Raw genomic sequence first — 20,696 nt, 5'->3', positions numbered from 1 at the left:
CCACCAATTCCACAGAAATACAAACTACCATCAGAGATTACTACAAACAACTCTATGCACATATACCAGTAAATCTGAAAGAAATGGATAAATTCCTGGACACTTGCACTCTGCCAAGACTAAACCAGGAAGAAGTTGAAACCCTGAATAGACCAATAACAAGATCTGAAGTTGAGGCAGCAATTAATAGCCTACCAACTAAAAAAAGCCCAGATCCAGACAGGTTTACAGCCAAATTCTACCAGACATACAAAGAGGAGCTGGTACCATTCCTTCTGAAACTATTCCAAACAATACAAAAAGAGGGAATCCTCCCCAACTCATTTTATGAGTCCAACATCATCCTAATACCAAAACCAGGCAGAGACGCAACAAAAAAAGAAAACTTCAGGCCAATATGCATGATGAACATTGATACAAAAATCTTCAATAAAATACTGGCAAACAGAATGCAACAGCAAATCAAAAAGCTTATTCATCACGATCAAGTAGGCTTTATCCCAGGGATGCAAGGCTGGTTCAACATAACACAAGTCTGTAAACGTAATCCATCACGTAAACAGAACCAAAGACAAAAACCACATGATTATCTCAATAGATGCAGAGAAGGCCTTTGACAAAATTCAACAGCCTTTTTGCTAAAAACCCTCAATAAACTAGGTGTTGATGGAACGTATCACAAAATAATAAAAGCTATTTATGACAAACCCACAGCCAATATCATACTGAATGAGCAAAAACTGGAAGCATTCCCTTTGAAATCTGGCACAAGACAAGGATGCCCTCTTCTCACCACTCCTATTCAATATAGTATTGGAAGTTCTAGCCAGAGCAATTAGGCAAGAAAAAGAAAGATAGGGTATTCGACTAGGAAAAGAGGAAGGCAAATTGTCTCTATTTGTAGATGACATGATTATATATTTAGAAGACCCCATCATCTCAGCCCAAAATCTCCTGAAACTGATAATCAGCTTCAGCAAAGTCTCAGGATACAAAATCAATGTGAAGAAATCACAAGCATTTCTACACATCAATAGACAAACAGAGAGCCAGATCAAAAGTGAACTGCCATTCACAATTGCTGCAAAGAGAATAAAATACTTAGGAGTACAACTAACAAAGGATGTAAAGGACCTCTTCAAGGAGAACTACAAACCACTGCTCAATGAAATAAGAGAGGACGCAAACAGATGGAAAAATAATCCATGCTCATGGTTGGAAAGAATCAACATCATGAAAATGGCCATACTGCTCAAAATAATTTATAGATTCAATTCTGTCCCCATCAAGCTACCAATGATCTTCTTCACAGAACTAGAAAAAACTACTTCAAACTTCATACGGAACCAAAAGAGAGCCGGCATAGCCAAAACAATCCTAAGCAAAAAGAACAAAGCCGGAGGCATCATGCTGCGTGACTTCAAACTATACTACAAGGCCACAGTAATCAAAACAGCATGGTACTGGTACCAAAACAGAAACATAGACCAATGGAACAGAACAGAAGCCTCAGAAGCAACACCACACATCTACAATCATCTGATATTTGACAAACCTGAGAAAAACAAGCAATGGGGAAAGGATTCCCTGTTTAATAAATGGTGTTGGGAAAACTGGCTAGCAATGTGCAGAAAGCAGAAACTGGACCCCTTCCTGACACCTTACACTAAAATTAACTCCAGATGGATTAAAGATCTACACATAAGACCTAACACCATAAAAACCCTAGAAGAAAACCTAGGCCAAACCATTCAGGACATAGGCATAGGCAAGGACTTCATGGCTAAAACACCAAAATCAATGGCAGCAAAAGCCAAAATAGACAAATGGGATCTAATTAAACTCCAGAACTTCTGTACAGCAAAGGAAACAATCATTAGAGTGAACCAGCGACCAAGAGAATGGGAAAAAATTTTTGCAATCTACCCATCTGACAAAGGGCTGATATCCAGAATCTACAAAGAACTAAAACAGATTTACAAGACAGAAACAAACCCATTCAAAAGTGGCTGAAGGATATGAACAGACACTTCACAAAAGAAGACATATACGCAGCCAACAAAGATATGAAAAAGTGCTCATCACTTGTCATTAGAGAAATGCAAATCAAAACCACATTGAAATACCATCTCACACCAGTTAGAATGGTGATCATTAAAAAATCTGGAGACAGCAGATGCTGGAGAGGATGTGGAGAAATAGGAACACTTTTACACTGTTGATGGGAGTGTAAATTAGTGCAACCATTGTGGAAAACAGTGTGGCGATTCCTCAAGGAACTAGAAATAGAAATATCTTTTGACCTAGCAATCCCATTACTGGGTATATACCCAAAGAATTATAAATTGTTCTATTATAAAGACACATGCACACCTATGTTCATTGTGGCACTGTTTACAATAGCAAAGACCTGGAACCAACACAAATGTCCATCAACAATAGACTGGATAAAGAAAATGTGGCACATACACACCATGGAATACTATGCAGCCATAAAAAATGATGAGTTTGTGTCCTTCATAGCAACATGGATAAATCTGGAAACCATCATCCTCAGCAAACTGACACAAGAACAGAAAACCGAACACCACATGTTATCACTCATAGGTGGGTGTTGAACAATTAGAACATGTGGACACAGTTGGCGGGGCCTAGGGGAGGGACAGCAGTGGGTGGGGAGGGATAACGAGGGGAGAAATACCAGATATAGGTGATGGGGGGATAAAGGCAGCAAAGCACCTTGACATGTATGTGCCTATGCAACGACCCTGCATGATCTGCACAGGTACCCCAGAACCTAAAGCACAATAAAAAAAGTGTATTTGGGCCTATCTTGGCAAGAAAGGCAAACATTCTGGGGTTATGTAGACCTCCCTACCTTGGAGAGGAAGTGCCCACTCCAAGCTGCCACTGGAAAAGAACATCAGCCCAGGTGCTCTTCCATCCTGAGGTAAGGCTGTCCCTTTTGCAGCCACCAAACTCCTTCTGGGAAAGAAAGGGCATCATTTGCTTCATTAGTGAAGATGGAATTGATGTCAGCAAGCCAGGGAAGCACAGAGTCCCAGGAAGAGGGAGTCTGGAGTTGGGGCATGGCCCTCATCCTGCTGTCTGTGAGCCTGTGGGTTGGAGATGACTCTGTCAATTACAGCATCACCCTCAGCTGGGGTGTCTGCAAGGCACCGCAACTGAGGAGTCATTCACAAGGGCTATTTCTCATAGACATGCTAGGAGGGAGGCAGCCAAGAAGTACCAACCTCTCTTCCCACCATTATACAGATAAGGGCCCCCCTCCATGGGAAAAGATGCGCTTAGGATTAGAGAGTGGCAGCAGAATGTGGGCCATCCCCTTGAGTTTCCTGATGCCCCCATCCTTCTCTACAGGCTCACAGGATAAAGCTGACACCCAATTCCAGTTCAGTTAAAGCTTCCTGTCAACTCATTGCAACAGTCAGTCAGTTCTGCAAGCCATGCACCTGCACCTGTTGCCTGATTTTCTCATCTAGATCCTTTTGCATCTTTGCACCTAGACTTTTACCACTTCCTTAAGGCAAAGAGGACACTATGGACTTGTCATCTCTTCTTTGATGATGGATTCACAGACAAGTGGAGCAAAACCAAAGTACTGTGTGGCCCACACAGTACTGCTTTAGACTCGGTTTTATACATGTAGTTTCATTTAGAGCTTGCGACAACCCTGCCAGGTGTGTGTCCCATTTTACAGATGGGGAAAGAGGAGCTTATGCGCCTAAGAAATGGAAGAGCTGGGACTCAAGGTCTAGTATCTCCTGCCATGTCTACCATGGTGATCTTAAAAGACACAAAAGAGTGCTGAGCCTAACGGAAATACACACACACACACTCCAGTTCAACTTAATATCATAATACCGCATACACAAATTCCCCACTGAGAAAATGAAAACAAATCCTTGCTCATCAAAACTAAGAAAAATATAATCGAATCTGCATATGTTTATCTAATTTACCTGCATGAAACGATCCTTCTGTGGCATAGTAACACCTGGTGATAACATTACCTATCACACTGGGGCTCAAAAATTATGATCACCTTACTAGTGTTGTTACTAGTTGGGAGTATTAACATCCACCAGTCTAAAAAACACCAGGATTTTTATTGTCTGTTTTAAATTTGGGTTTTAAACTAAATTTAAGAATTGCTGGCTCAACAGGGAATTGGAAATTATCTGAGTTAATTAACTGAGGCATTCTCAAGGCCATATGAAGAGGGGTGAGGGGATAACGCAGGTGAATTGCCCAGGAAATTAGTAGCTTTGGTCCATCATCCGGAAAGCAATTGGTGCTGTACTTGGCTCTTCAGAAAGGCTATCCCAAAATGAATGTGGCAAGAATCCCTCTTAGGGCTTTGGGCCTCAAATCCATCTAATTACCCATAATCCATACGCACCCCAGGCCAAGGCAAAACGGAATGTGTCCTTTCCATTTTCCCTTCCTCTTCCCAGTGCCTATCAGGAACCTTTTTTCTACTTTAGATACTAAATTAAAATAACTCAAATAATGAACAGAATATGAAGAAGTGAAAATCACTTTCAATAACAATCACTCAAAAACTAGGTAAACATTCTTCCAAATACATCTCTACACAGATACATTCACCTGTAGACAAAGCTAGGGGATTTTACAAAATGACATCATGTTCTGAATACTTATTTGTCAAAAAACATTTTTTTTTGAAATAAAGATTCATAGGAAGTTGCAAAGATAGTATAGAGAGACCTCCTGTACATTTCACCTAGTTTCCCCCAATGGTTATATCTCATACAATTATAGTACAATAGCAAAAGCAGAAAATTGACATTGGTACAATGTGCATGTATAGCTCTATGCCATTCTGTCGCATTCATGTAACTACCAGTACAATCATGATGTGGAACTGGTTTATCACCACAACAATCTCATTCACCTGTACACGAAGGTGAACTGTGCTACGCTTTATAGTCATCAACACTCCTCCCCACCCCACCCCCCAATATCCTTAGTCCCTGGAAACCACTAACATCCTACATCTCCATCCCACATCCCCATAGTTTTGGCATTTTGAGAATGATACATACATGGAATCATAGCATGTAACCTTTTGAGACTGACCTTGAGATCTATCCGAGCTGTTGCATGTATTAATAGTCCATTTCTTTGTATTGCTGAATGGTATCCCGTGGTACAGATACACTGCAGTGTGCTTAATCATTCACCAATTGAGAGACATTTTGGTTGTTTCCAGTTTAGGGCTATTATAAATAAAGCTGTTATGGGCTGGGTGCAGTGGCTCATGCCTATAATCACAGCATTTTGGGAGGCCAAGGCAGGTGGACCACCTGAGGTCAGGAGTTTGAGACCAGCCTGGCCAACATGGTGAAACCCCATGTGTACTAAAGATACAAAATTAGCCAGGAGTGGTGGTGCACATCTGTCATTATAGCCACTCCGGAGGCTGAGGCAGGAGAGTTGCTTGAACCCAGGAAGTAGAGGTTGCAGTGAGCTGCGTTGTGCCATTGCCATTGCACTCCAACCTGGGTGACAAGAGTGAAACTCTGTCTCAAATAAATAAGTAAATAAATAAAACTGTTATGAACAACAATGTACAGATTTTCGTGGGGATGTAGCCTTCATTTTTCTGTGATAAACACCCAAGAATGAAATTACTGGGTCACATGGTGAGCACATGTTTAGTTTTTAAGGAGCTACAAAATCATTTTCCAGAGTGGCTGCACCATTTTGCACTTGCATCAGCAATATAGGAGAGATCCAGTTTCTCCACATCCTCACCAGTACACCAGTATTTGTTCTTTCAGTTTTTAAACCATTAGCTATTCTAATAGGTGTGTAATATGCAAGATTTCTTCTTTCATCATTTCTTTGTGTTTAGAGAATTCCTTTAGCTATTCTTTTACAGTATGTCTGCAAGTGACAAATTCTCTTGGTTTTCTTTATCTGGGAATATCTTCATTTTCTCTCTTTTTTTTTTTTTTTTTTTTTTTGAGAAAGACAGTCTTGCTCTGTCTTCCAGGCTCAAGTGCAATGGTGCAATCTTGGCTTACTGCAACCTCCGTCTCCCAGGTTCAAGTGATTCTCCCACCTCAGCCTCCTGAGTAGCTGGGACCACAGGCATGCACCATCATGCCCGGCTAATTTTTGTATTTTTAGTAGAAACGGGTTTTCACCATGTTGGCCAGGCTGGTCTCGAACTCCTGACCTCAAGTGAACCACCTGCCTCAGCCTCCCAAAGAGCTGAGATTACGGGCGTGAGCCACTGTGCCCAGCCTTCTCTTTATTCTTAAAAGGTATTTCACTGGATATAGAATTGTAGGTTGATAGTTTTTTCTTTCAGCACTTAAAAAATATTTGCCACATCCTTCTGGCCTCCGTGGTTTCTGATGGAAAAATCTGCTGTCATTCAAATGTAGTGTTTGTTTGTTTGCTGTTTGGTTTCTGTTCCCCCTCCCACCTCCATAGGTAAAGCATCATTTCTCTCTGGGTGCTTTCAAGATATTTTACTTGTCTTTAGTTTCCAGAAGTTGTCTATGATTCTTGGCATGGACTACTCTAAGTTTATGCCATTTGGGGTCCATTCAGCTTTTTGAATCTAGTTTTTTATCTTTTGCTAAATCAGGGACATTTTCAGTCATTATTTCTTTGGATCCCTTTCTGCCCCACCCTCTTTCCCCTCTCCTCCTGGGGTTCTGATGACATGTGACATAATATTTTTGTTATTGTGCCATGGGTTCCTTAGGCTCTGTTTATTTTATTTTTTAGTCTATTTTCTCTCTTTTGCTCAGATTGGGTAATTTCTATGTTCCTATCTTCAAGATTAAGATTCTCTCTCTCTCTCTTTTTTTTTTGAGACAAGTTCTCACACTGTCACTTAGGCTGGAGGGCAGTGGCTCATGGCTAACTGCAATCTAAACTTCTCAGGCTCAGGGACTACAAGATCAGGATTATTTTCTCTGTCTTTTCAATTCTGTTGTTGAGTCTACTCACAGAGTTTTAAATTTTGCTTATTGTATTTTTCAGCTCTAAAATTTCCATTTGGTTCTTCTTTGAATCTTCTATTTAGTTGTTGAAACTTCTATTTCTGTGCTGAGAATTTCTATTTTAAAAAATTTATTCCCAAGCATGTTTGCAATTGCTTATTGAAGAATTTTTATGCTGGCTGTTTTAAAATCTTTGTCAGATAATTCTAAATCTGAGTCATCTTAGTGTTGGTGTCCATTGACTGATTGTCTTTTTTAACTCAAGTTGAGATTTCCCTGGTTCTTGGAATGATGAGTAATTTTTTATTGAAACCTGGACATTTTGATATTTTATGAGACTCTGAAACTTATTCAACTCTTGTATTTTAGCAGGTCTTCTGTGACACCACTGTGGCAGGTGGCAAGGTGTCACTTTGTTACTTCTCGGTAACGGTGGAATTCCAGGTTCTTGACTTGACCTTCATTGACACTCAGAGGGGAGGAGCGTTTCGTTATTGCTGTGCAGATGTGGAAGTTCTAGCTCTCCATTAGCCTTCCTCAGACACCACACCAGTAAGGAAGGGGAGAGACACCTCATCATCTCTGGATGGCAGTGGAAGTCCAGGATCCCTGGGTGTTCTCAACCAACATTGTGGGTGGGGTGAGGGGTGGGAGGCTTGTTGATGCAAGTCCTATCCTCCCACCTGGCCTGTTCTGACAGCACCCAGCGTGTGTGTGGAGGTGGGTGGAACTGGAGCAACTCATCGCAGCCTGCCAATGGGGGAAATGTAGGCTGGGCACTCAGCTTTGGTGATGGGGCCACAGTTTTTCCTGTAGCTTGGCTGCAGTAGAGCGATCGCTGTCTAAGAGTTTTCTGTGTTGCTTGGCTGCCCCTTTCCTGGTCCTCTGGCTACAGAGAGTCTGCTTTTCTTGGGGGTTTCTTTTCTGCACCCATTGGTATTTCCATGTTGCCAACTTCTCCAGTGTGCATTCTGGAACATGGGAGACAAAAAGAAAACCAAGGAACTCACTCCCACATCATTCCTTGGGTCCTAAAGCATCTGGCCAATTTGCCTTCTTTTCTCCACCACACAAAGTCTTCTTATGTTGTTTTAAATAATTTCTAATGGCAGGATTCCAGGCAGTGGGAGAGGCTGGGGGTGGAGGGGAGCAGACAATTAGGCCGAAAGGTCTTTTCTAAATTGTCGTCAGTGGGCATCACTTGTACCACAAGTGGATCACTTTACATTTTCCTTAGAATAAAAGAGTTCTTCTACACCATCTTCATTGGCTTTTCATCCAGCAAGAGAAGGTGAAGGTGTCCTTTAATTTACCAAGAAATGCCTTTTAAATACATTGACCAACTTAGGTCTATCAGAAAGATAGTGGTCCTTTGTCCTCGTAATGACAGAATGAATGACAGCCAGAATGAATTTAAACACTGGTCATGGGCTATAGCTTTGTATTAATATCATCAATCCCAAGGAAGCCATCAACCTTCCAAAGCTCTTGACTTCATCACAGTATTTTTTACCTTGCTCAAAGCCAGTTGTAAGCACAATTGCAGCTGGGTGATGAGGATGGGCCTTTGTCTCCAGCAAGGCAGTGACTGGCAGCTCTGCAGCCTGATAGTCCCAGGCTCAAATCCTGACTCTGCTGCTGCTTAGCTGTGTGACTTAGGGCCTGCTCCACCCCTGTGCCCTCTTTTCCTCATTTGTAGAATGAAGCTAAAAACAGAATCTGGAACCTCACAAGGTTATTTCAAGATTAAACAAAATGTTTTATATAAGGTATTCATCACAGGGTCTGTCATGTAGTAAAGGAATGAATCTTAGTTATCATTACTAATACAAAGGTGACATTACTGTTGTTGTTACCAGGGTCTCTCTTTCTTCATGCTCCCTTTTCCCATGCCCCCCAGTAGTGGATAGGTTGCTTCTGGGAGCAGAGGAAACCAGAAAATATTCCCTGTCATATGCGGTATAAGATGAAGCTGGAAATTGACCATGGGCTCTGTGGATTCTGTGGGTGTGCCTGGAGCTCAGTGGCAGGGGCTCCTTCCACCCCATAGGCTCTCAGTGAGGCCATGAGCACCCAACTCAGAGATTCTGTAGGAGAATCCTCAGGTCTAGAGCTCTTCCAATAGCTGAGAACCTCCCTGCCCACCTAGGATCCCAGATGGTATGCCTGGGATACATCAAGATCACAATAAAGGTGAGTGACAAACAATTCTTGATGTTAAAACAAATGCACATATAATGGCCCAGAGGGCAAAATGATGGTGACTTTTGAAGATACAACATAGACGATTTCAACAACACTCTATGCACATGGGGGACAGAATAAGTCTAGGAAGCGTCACTTCCACGAAGACTCCAGAAGTATGTTCCAAAAGTATGAGCCTCTTTGGTACCTCCTTGCCATCTGGCCATCAGAGGCAACTAGGCCATCTAGGTCAAGGAGGCACCAGATGACATTTACCTGGATTGGACCTCCCTGCACCCAACTAAAGCCACCCTGCCTGCACAGCCCAGTTTTGAGTTCAAGCTCTGGCAGTTAGGACACTGAAACAACACCTAGACCTTCCTTACCCTCCAGGTAAAGCTTGGCCAACAACTCTCCGAGATATTATTATGCAAAAGAAGGTGCTGTCTCCTTCCTTGGCTTCAGGTCACATAAGGAAAAGCCCCCATTTAGTATCTTGACCTCTAGCTGCAATTAGGTGTGTACTTCCATCCAATACATATTTATTAAGTGCCAGGCATGTTTCTAGACACTGGGATAAAAACAAAGCCCTGAGTCCTCTTGCAGCTTCTGTTCTATCTGAATGGGGTAGGTGGGGCTGCGCTAGGAGGGACACACGGTAAACAACACACATGATAACTGAGTACATGTCATGATCCACTGAAGGTGGCAAAGGCAAGCAGGTAAAGTGGATTGGGGAGGCCAAGGAAGGGAGAGTGTGGCCAGAGTTGGCCTCATGGTGAAGGTGATGCTTGTGCTCACAGTTGGTGGAGGGGAGGGAATGAGCTTCACAGATGTCCACAGGACAGCGCCCAGGCTGAGCCGTTTATGGAAGAAAATCCCCACCTGTGGCAGGAATATTTTAACCTCTAGGCACTAAAAGCCAGTGCTTGGTCCTATGAGCCTCTGGACACTGGAGGTAAAAAAAAAATGTTTGCTCCAAAATAAAAAGTAACAACATTGGAATTAATACATGTTTAATTAAATATTCACACACACACATAACTTTTCTTTTTTGAAATGGAGTTTTCCTCTTGTCGCTCAGGCTGGAGTGTAGTGGCACAATCTCGGCTCACTGCAATCTCCACCTCCTGGGTTCAAACGATTCTCCTGCCTCAGCTTCCCAAGCAGCTGGAATTACAGGCGTCCACCACCACGCCTGGCTAATTTTTTGTATTTTTAATAGAGATGGAGTTTCACCATATTGGCCAGGCTGGTCTTGAACTCCTGACCTCAGGTGATCCACCTGCCTCGGCCTCCCAAAGTGCTGAGATTAGAGGCAGAACCACCACGCTCAGCCTAGATTTCAATTCACAAAAAGTTCCCGAATATACAAAACGGTTAAGAAATCATGGTCAGTTACACAGTAAATATTTCTTATGGCTAAATAATTCCAAAAGCAAAATTATTGAAAAGCAAAACAGGTTAACTGTAACACGGAAGGGGCTGAGTTTTCATGTTTGCTGTGATGTGAAGTGGATCCTCCAAAAAGTAAGAGCAGGTCCAAGAGGGTCCTAAAATAACAGTCCCATCCATCAGGTCTAATGTTGCTTTGTTGCACAGAGTGACTCACTTTTCAGGCAGAATTCGGTCGCCTGTCACAACACAGTGTCACCCACTGTGTGCAGACTGGATTCTCGTGCACTGAGAGCCTGTCTGCCTGGGCTGTGGGAGTGCTGGGCTGACTTATTCATTCTCTTGCATAAAATTTCAATTTCCCTTTGGAATCTCATTTTCCATTGCCTTCCTGTGTATCTTAGTCTATTTTGCGTTGCTATAAGGGAATACTTGAGGCTGGATAATTTATTTTTAAAAAGAGGTTTATTTGGCTCACGGTTCTGCAGCCTGTGCAAGGATCATGGTGCTGGCATCTGCTTGGCTTCTTGTGGGGGCGTAGGAAGCTTCCAATTGGTGGAAGGCAAAGGGGGAAACAGATATGCCACAGGGTGAGAGAGAGAGCAAGAGGAAGGAGGTGGAGCCAGGGTCTGTTCAACAACAAGCTCTCACATGAGCTAATAGAGCAAGAACTCTCCATTACCATGAGGCGGGCACCAAGCCATTCACAAGGGATCCGCCCCCTTGACCCAAACACCTCCCATCAGGCTCCAGATCCAACACTGGCAGTCACATTTCAACACGGAATTTGGAGGAGGCAAATATCCACACCGTATCACCTTGTCATTTCTGAGCTGAGTCAGTACATCTCCAATTCTAAAAATAAGTAAAATAATGAAGGGAGGAAGAAAAGTATTATCAGCTCTTTCTTCCACCCAGGGGATATCCAGGAATTCACAGGATTTGCTAATCGGAGAGAATCTACCTGGGCACTTAGCAAATACCTACTTTGCACCTGGCTTGGGGCTAGCAACATAGTCCAAGAGGTATTAGAGCATCTGCTTTCGAGCCCTCACACCCCAAGCTCACTGAGTACGGCTGTGTTGCATTTAGAGAGACTGGTCCTTTGGAAAGGGGTGGTGGAAGAATATCCAGAGTAGACAGTAGAGCCATCAGCAGGCTTTCACCCCACCGCCTCAGGACTGCCTCACCCAGGGAGTAGCAATCCTATTCAGAGCACGTCCCAGACAGCAGTCCTGCCTGTCTCTCCACGAGGGGCTCCCAAGTGTGAGCCAGGAACCAGCAGCCTTGACATCACCGGCTGCTTTGCTGAATGCAAATTCTCCCATGTCACCCAGACCTACAGAGTCAGAATTGCTGGGGTTGGGAGCCAGCAGGCTGTGTGATTCCAAGCCCTCCAGGTAATTCTGATGCATGCTCAGGTTTGAGAACTATTGCTCTAAGTAATGTGACTTCTGTGGCTGAATCCATGCTCTTACATAGTTTCAATACACAGAGATTGCCTTTGACTCCAGGGAGCCCTGTGCCAGGAATCTGTTTCCCGAGCATTCTGAATAGCCCCTTTTACAGACCTGGGAGGTGGCCTGATGCAGCAGATAAGGGTGGTCTGAAGCCAGATGGTCCCTGTTCAGATCCTAGCTGCCATGCATGAGCTTCACCTGGTTGGCTGGCTCCTCTGGCTCTTTGAGGCCGGTTGCCTTATTTGTGAAGTGTCAATGATAACAATGGTAACAACCAAACAGGGTAGCTGAAGATGATGACTTGGGAGCCTACCACATAGTAAACACTCAAGCCTTCCTAGGTACCGATAACCATTTTTTTAGATGCTCTTGTCGCCCAGGCTGGAGTGCAGTGGCACTATCTCAGCTCACTGCAATCTCTGCCTCCCGGGTTCAAGAGATTCTCCTGCCTCAGCTTCCCAAGTAACTGGGATTACAGGCATGAGCCACCATGCCCAGCTAATTTTTGTATTTTTAGTAGAGATGGGTTTTCGCCATGTTAGCCAAGTTAGCCTCGAACGCTTGGTCTCAGGTGATGCGCCCACCTCGGCCTCCCAAATTGCTAGGATTACAGGCGTGAACCACCGTGCTTGGCCCTCCAATAACTGTATTCTAAACGGAGTCATCACAACTTTGAAATCATGGCCAGATTCCTGCCAATCCTCGGAACTAATGTGGCAGTAATCACTCCTCTCACATGGGCCAGCTTGCCTGTCAGGACAGGTGGAGGGCACCATGACACATGCAGTTTCCCACCCAACATGACCTCCAGTGTTCCTTCATGGCAGAGGTGTGGATTCTCCCTTTTCTGACAGTCCTGGACAACCAAACAAGGCCCTGTCTGTCTGCTGCCAAGGAGACGGGGGTTTAGTGGCCCTCCGTTTGCTGGAACTCACTTTTTCCCTGTAGCAAGACCAGGGTGAGTAGGAAAGCATCAGAGTGGCTTTTCTTTTCCCTTCTCCACTGAGAAAGTCTTTGGCTACAGATTCACATACTAAGGAATAAAGAACACTTGCAGGACTCCAGCCTTACACAGGCAGTCTGTCCATTAATCTGTACTGCAAGCTCCAAGCGTGTTCCGAAGACTGGTACCAGTGCACAGACACTTATTGTCCACGCTCAATGGAATATTTGCAGAAATAGGGAGTAAGCATTTAGAAACGTTTGCAGCATTGGGGTATTGCTGCATGCAAATACGCCATGAGTGAGGTTGTATTGTGTAAGTCTTTGGGTTACTCATTTTTCATTGTACTTTATACAAGTGTCCATCTAAGATGAACTGGGGGAAAACAATCGGTCCCTATCACACACACGCATTACCCATGTAGGGCTCTGAGAGGCCCAAAGATCAAGAACAGTTGGGATTTTGAGGCCTGACTTCCAGAAGGAGAAGACTTTGCATCAGTGAACAAGTTCTCTGCCTCTTTTTTTCCCCGTTTCTTCCTCCTCCCACCTTGGTGCCACAAATGTTAATACTAGAATGATTCAAGATGGAAAACACGGTGATGCTAGGATCCTCTTGTGAGATTTTCTTAAGCACTGGGTGACCCAGAAAGAACTTTCTGGAACACTCTTAACACTTGCCTAGAGGAGCCAGGCCTGAGAAGGGAGGACAGGCAGGGCGGCGGCGGGGACAGAAGATATAGTCTGTAATGATGCTACGAAACGAGGCCAAGGAGGAGAAGGCAGGAAGAGAAAGGCCCCAGAGGAGAAACCCCGCTTGCTTCCTCCTCCCTCCCCCATTCCCAGTCTCTCCAGCACCCTCAGGGAAAAGGAAGCTCTCACATGGCAGGAGGACCAGGTCGGGCTCTCCCATAGCTTTCCACCGACCCTCCCTCAGGCCATCCCAATGGGAGAATCGCTCTGTGGGCCTCCTGTGCCATTTCAGCCCAGTGTGCAGTGGACCTGGAGGTGTGCCACACATCTTTCAAGTCCCAGACACCGGCCCTCCACCCTCAGTCGGTGTGCTTGGGGCGTCAAGCCTAATTAATTCACTGAGATATGAGTGCTGTGACGTGTTGTACAGCTGTGTAAGAGCCAGGCATTCCATGAGGAAAAAGGCAAAGTCCATGCTCCCGTGGAGCCATTATGAACAAGCCAGAAATTAGCAAGATCAGTCCAGAGAGTGGCAAGAAGCAAGAAGATAAGACAGAGCAAAGACATAGGGCCAGAAGGAGAAGCCTGGTGGCATCGGCGTGCCACTTGCCATTGAGTTTCATGGCTCTTCAGGTGGATGCAAAATGTGTTAAAGGTAGAAAGGAGTGATAAGAACTGGAAAGTATTCTTCCCAGAGAATCATACATGATTTCCTTACAGAATGGGAGGCTTGGTCATGTCTGTGCTGTGAACTCAGGTCAGCGGGTCCACTGGGGAACAGGTGTCCTAGAGAGAAACCTTAGTGGATGCCAAAAGGCAGGCCCTGGGGTGGCCTGGGGGTCCCAAGGCCCTATCCGTGAGTGGGCACCAACACACATGATTCCAAATAGCAGTGGCTTCTGCTTAACCCCCTGCAATGGTATCTTTGGGGGAGCTTTGCGTCCCTGGCTTAAACCTCTTGGTGATGCCTGCTGCCTGCACGAAGACATTTCTCCACTGCCACCGGGGCTGTGATCAAGATTGAGGTCTGCCAGTGGCCTTGAGATGTATGTAGCCTTCAGGGTGTCAGAATACATCGGGTGGTGTCTACCAAGCTGTAGCCATGCCGTCAAGTGCGCAACAGAAATGGAATAAATGTCCCTGCCCACTTCCACATCTCACCTGTCATCTGGGCCCCAAAGCAGCACAGCTTGTACCCACGAGCTGTCAGAGTCCTTTGGAAAACAGTTCCTTCACTGCTGTCCATGGAGTCTCTCCTCACTTGGCTTGGGCTCATATCTGGGTGACAGGCAGGGTCAGGCAGCAGGCATAGTCCAGCCTCACAGGCAGCACCCTGCAAATAAGCTCATGCAAATAGACACCTGCAGGCTGACACGTTGCCAGCTTATCAGGCACACCCACCCCTTTTGGCCTCACCTGGTTCTGGCTACATTACAGGAGATTCTTCCATTTTCACGGGAGGATTTTACAAATCAGCCTGCATTCGTTTCCTGCAGCTGCTGTAACAAAGCACAAACCTGATGGCTTAAAACAACAGCCATTTCTTCTCTGACGGTTCTAGGGGCCAGACATCCAAAATCAGTTTCACTGGGCTAAAGTCAAGGTTTCAGCAGGGCTGGTGCCTTCTGAAGACTCTAGAGCAGAGTCTGTTCCTCTAGGGCATGCTTGCATTCCCCGGCTGTGGCCACTTCACTCCCATCTCTGCTTTGGTAGTCTCATTGCCTTCTGCCTCTCTGAGCACCTGCCCTCCTCTTATAAAGCCCCCTTGAGTATATAGGGCCCACCTGGATAATCTAGGATAACCTTCCCATCTCAAAATCCTTAACTTCACCACATTTGCAAAGCTCCATCTGTTACACAAGCTAACTTTCACAGGTTCTGGGGTTTGCGGCATGGATATCTTTGGGGCCATTATTCCACCTATCACATGTCCCTATTCAGCCCCTCATTTTGTGTTCACAATGGTTCTGTGAGGATGAGAAACTGAGGCTCAGAAAGGATAGACAATTTGCCAAAAGTCACCCAGCCAGAGAGTGGTAAGGAAGGAGGGGGTGGAATCCAGATTTACAGGGTCTTAACCAAGTTGAACAGACGGTATAGTGGAGTAAGAGAGGGTAAGGCAGCCACTATGTGAAAAGGGCCTGCTGCTTTTCCCTCCACAATTTCTGCATCTCTGACATGCCCGAGCAGGCCTTTGTTCCTACTTCTTCCTTTCAAGGGTTAAGAGTTGAGTGTTTGAGCACAAGGGCACACCTGCAGACGGTCCTAGTTCAAGGAGTGACCCACATTGGAAGAAAAGAGCTAAGCAGGCCACAGCTGGGTCCAATTTTCCCTCCCTCTCCCTGGCCTCTATGGCAGTCCAATGGTGGCTTGCACAGCACACACTCACATGTGGCTTCGTCAATGATTTTCTCAATGAAACCATGAGTTAATATACTTCCTGTTACTTACGGAGATGCCCATATCCCAGGGACCCTCAGCTGTGACCCAACAGCAGGAATGGGAACTTAGCTCCCTGGCACTGAACCAGAAAAAAAAAAGAGTCTTAGAGCAATATTCACTTGTTATTATAATGGCAAGGCATTGATCCAATATTTAGTTGGTGTTGGAGGCAGACAACAAGCATTGTTCATTTCCTGGGTATCTCAAAGGCACATACAGGAACAGTCGCACCTGCTTGGAATGAAACGGGCTCAGGCCACAATAAGACATCAAGTGACTCATGTCACTTCTTGGGGAAGCCAAGCAATTGGCTGTGCTGTGCAGTGATGCATAGATTGAAGTGAACTTAATCACTGTGTTCAAGACTCACTGAACCCTTTCTGGTGGCTCAGGGCAGACAAATGACCAGCCCCTGCATTCAGCTGCAGTCCCATCTGACTCTCAGAAGCCTGACTTCCTGCTTATCATTCGTGATGCTGCACCCAAAATTTCTCTCTCCTTAAAGGAGTCTGGGAGCAAATCGGACCCCTTTGGTTGGGTGAGAAATGAGTCCCGAGAAGGGGTCTCTCGGTGGCCTAGAAACCAGGAAATCCTGCTAAGTGAAATAAAGGGTGAAGCTTCCTTTGCCTTAGCTCACATCAGGTCTGTGCAAGGATTGACCAGACTTTTGAATGTGTCAGTCAAGGGCCCTTCACCACCAGCAACAGGGACAGAATCAGCAGCAAGGTTCCTCAATGTTGGGAGGAAGACAAATTATCATGTCCACATTAGAGAGCAATTTTATATGCTTTCTAATGTTACATATGCTTTTGGATGCATCAATTTTATATTAAATTTAGAATCTGCATATTTTAATGGATCATATTTACATACTTTAAAAAATGGTTCTATTTTTCCAGTTAACAGTATATCCTGGGAATTGTGCCACTAGGATGTTTCAACAAAAACTGTTTAATGATTGTCTAGTGCACAGATCTACCCTATTGTGTTTAATTCCTGCTGTTAGGCATCTAAAATCATGCTGGTGCTTTGGATTATAAACAATGCTATAAGGAATGCCTTTGTACCTAAATCATGGCCTATTTTCTGGATTTTGATTTTGTAAGTATAAATTCCTAAATTTACTTCATCAAAAGGGTGCGTATTTCAGTTAGCTCTTGCAGGGTAATAAACCACTCCTAAACTCCTAAACTTAGTGATTTAAAATAACAATTAATTACTTCCTAGGATTCTGAGGGTTGGCTGAAGAATTCTTTGCAGAGTTTCTTCTGGAGTCACTCATAAGGCTGCGTTTCACAGGGGGGTTGACTGGGCTGCAAGGTTCCGGATGGCCTTACTCACATGTGCAGCAATTGGTGCCGGTGGTCGGGCTGAGGTTCTCCTCCACGTGGGGGCATACTCTCTGGTAAGTTAGTAGAGGACCCTGCACTACGCGGTCCCAGAGCTCCAAGAGGCCGGAGCAGAAGCTGCAAAGTACCTTGAGCTCCAAACTACTGAATGCTACCATGTTACTTCTGCCACACTGGCCAAAGCAAGCCTCAGGGCCAACCCAGACTCAAGAGGATGTAGAAATAGACTCCATCTGTCGATGGGTGGCACCACAAAGCCGAGGGTGTGGACACAGGGAGGTGTGGTTCACCAGGGCCATCATTATCATGATCTGACACAGTAATTTACATCCTAAGCTCTTTTCTAATATGCTGCCGCGCTGACCTCAGAAGGCCAGTGCCAATTTACACTGCCACCGGCCAGTGTCCTTTGGGAGTGCTTGCCTTTAAACAAACCGGTAGCAGAGGAGCTTTCTGCCCCAAGGGGCCACAGCCACACCCCTCAGTGGTACCTCAGGACCAGGGCAAGTTAATGAATCATTCAGGGAAGTTAAGGGATCCTCCTTCCCTCTCTGGGACGGGGCGAGGGCTGAGCTCTATATCTCTCCCAGCTTGTCCTCCTTGTGGAGTCCTAATTAGGGAAAAGGAGTCAGGCTGGTGGGAGCTGGGGAAAGCAAAAAGAAGAGGCAGGTAAGCCACAAACCTGCCTTTCTTCATGGTCCAGGACAGGTAGCCCTCCTGCACTCAACTTATCACCAGACACCTGCAAGTTAGCTCACTGCAACCTTGCATTAAGCCCTCTTCAGCATAAAGCCCTCTTCGGCAACCAGCATAAACATTATTCTATAAAATCTCCAGCCAGCCTTTGTTTCCTTGCAGTCAGCTCTTCTCCTGGCCTGCCCATTGCCTTCTCACAACATAGTTTCATACTTCAGTAAATCTGTGTTTCATTATCTACAGGTGTCTTGGTAAACTCTTTTATCCCTCCACCACTGGCCCAGATAGTCATTGCTCACCCACAACTTGGGCAAGAATGCCATGTGGACACCTGGCATTCTTGCCCAAGTTCCCCTCACCTCTGCTGACAAATAGCATCTAGAACAACTTTTTCAAAGCCCAGGTTTCATCAGGGCAGCCCCAGGCCTGAAACTCTTGAATACTAGGGGCTCTTGAGAAAGAGACTAAAATCCAGAGATGTCCCACCTGTCCACATCTCCAGCCTCTGCAGCCGGCTCTGCGGGCTGTGATCACCGGGGTCGTCTTCTGTGTTTTTTAAAGGCACCAAGTCTCACTTGCACATGTCTGGGCTTGAATCTTTTCGAGCCCCCAATTCCTCTTTTTTTAAAAAAAAAAAACAAAACAGTTTTATTGAGATAGAACTAATGTATCACACAATTTGCCCACTTAAGTATACAGTGTAATGGTTTTCAGCATATTCACAGAGTTGTGCAACCACCATCATCAGTCAATTTCAAAACATTTTCATCACCTGAAATGGAAATGCTATGCCCTTTAGTGATCACCCTCTTATCTTCCCAGCCCTAAGCAACCACAGATCTACTTTCTGTCTGTAGATGTTCCTCCTCTGGGCATTTTGGATGAGTGGAGTCACAGGATACATGTCTTTTTGTGACTGCCTTCTGTCTCTCAGCATAATCTTTCCAGGTTTTTTCCATGTAGCACGTGCCAGCCTTACATTCCTTTTTAAGGCTGAGTACTGTTCCATTCCATAGATAGACCATGTTTTGTTTATCCACACATCCACTGATGGACATTTACGTTGCTTCCACTTTGCCTTTTTCTCTTTTACTTTTTAAAATTTAAAACAATTTATAAAAATTTTGGAACGTTTCACGAATTTGTGTGTCATCCTTGCGCAGGGGTCATGCTAACCTCTGTATCATCCCAATTTTAGTATATATGTCGCCAAAGTGAGCACTGTTTTTTCTTTTTTTGTAAAGAGACAGTCTCATTCTGTCACCCAGGCTGGAGTGCAGTAGTGTGATTGTGGGTCACTGCAGCCTCCACCTCCTTGGCTCAAGTGATCCTCCCACCTCTGCCTCCCAAGCAGCTGGGACTACCGGCATGCACCACCACCCCCTTTCCACAGGTGCCTCGCCCTTCTTGGTGCACGCCATCACTCCTGGCTAATTTCCACTGTGCTGCCTGTTGTGAATAATGCTGCCATGAACATCCGTGTACACGTTTCTGGGTGGACATACGTTTTCATTTTCTCTTGGGTATGTAACTGGAGGTAAGAATTGCTGGGTCACATGGTACTGTACATTTAATTGAGGAACCACCAGTTTTCCAAAGCAGCGACACCCTTTCATCCCCCCACTAGCAGCATATGAGCAGTCATTTCTCTGCATCCTCACCTAAACCTGTTTTAATTCCCACTCCTACTTCAGCTCTCTGTGTAAGCATTGCTTCCCCGGGGAGGGCTCTCCTTGGGCCTTGCCCCTGCACCAGGATCTAGGTCAGCTTTCTTTGCTTCATGCTGTCCGGGAACTGGGCTCCAGGCAGCTGTGCTCTTCAGGGCGCCCAGGCAGTCTTTAGTGCATATTCCACTAATAACTGTCTTCCCACACACACCGTGGGTTCTGAGATGGCAGAGACTGTCTGTTTTGTTCACCTTCGCAGCCTCACCCGAAGCCTGGCCTGCAGCAGCTCACTGTAAATCTGTGGCGTGAGTCAAGTCAAAGAATGAAGGCACAAAGGTCACATGACTCACTCAAAGTGACAAAGCTCAGAGTCATGAGGAGCAGCCACAGGAGCCCTTTGTCCCACGTAGGCCCTAGCCGACATTGTGTCCACTGAGCACTTGAAACAGGGCTTGGCCGTCTCTGGGAACACCGCCTGAACTAGCCCTCCTCTGCAAGTGGTAGTTTAAAAAAAAGAAACAGAGTGTGTTGGCGAGAGTGACTGAGAACGAAATTTTAAATTTTATTTCATTTTATTTAAATTTAAATGTTTAGTGCAAGTAGAAGGAGGAAGATAAGAATAATGTCAATACAGAGCTGAGCTCTGCTTCCCCAGCATGGGAACCTTCCTCTTCCACAGCACGGCTTCCTCCTGAAAGAAGTTTGAGGTGGCCTCAGGCATGGGCATGGCCTGCCCCTGGGGCTCCACTTGTGGGGGGCCTGGGAAGAAAGTGGGAGGCTCGGAACCCTAGAGAGTCTGCAGAGCCAGGAAGCATCCAGTTCTGGTTTCATGGTGGATGCTGTTGTTACCTTGCTGCTTCT

The 20,696-nt window shown here is 45.2% G+C and overlaps 1 non-coding gene across 1 annotated transcript; it reads right to left on the bottom strand.

Annotated features, from left to right (window-relative positions):
• Nucleotides 1-19,286: 19,286 nt before the first annotated feature.
• On the bottom strand, nt 19,287-19,390 carry LOC116554238. Its single transcript, XR_004270122.1, has one exon. It is a non-coding gene; the product is annotated as a U6 spliceosomal RNA (small nuclear RNA).
• Nucleotides 19,391-20,696: the final 1,306 nt, after the last annotated feature.

The sequence above is a fragment of the Sapajus apella genome, unplaced genomic scaffold (genome assembly GCF_009761245.1).
Source record: "Sapajus apella isolate SASKATOON/1434 unplaced genomic scaffold, GSC_monkey_1.0 scaffold13, whole genome shotgun sequence".
Lineage (NCBI taxonomy): Eukaryota > Metazoa > Chordata > Mammalia > Primates > Cebidae > Sapajus > Sapajus apella.
This window is presented reverse-complemented; position numbering and strand designations above follow the sequence as displayed.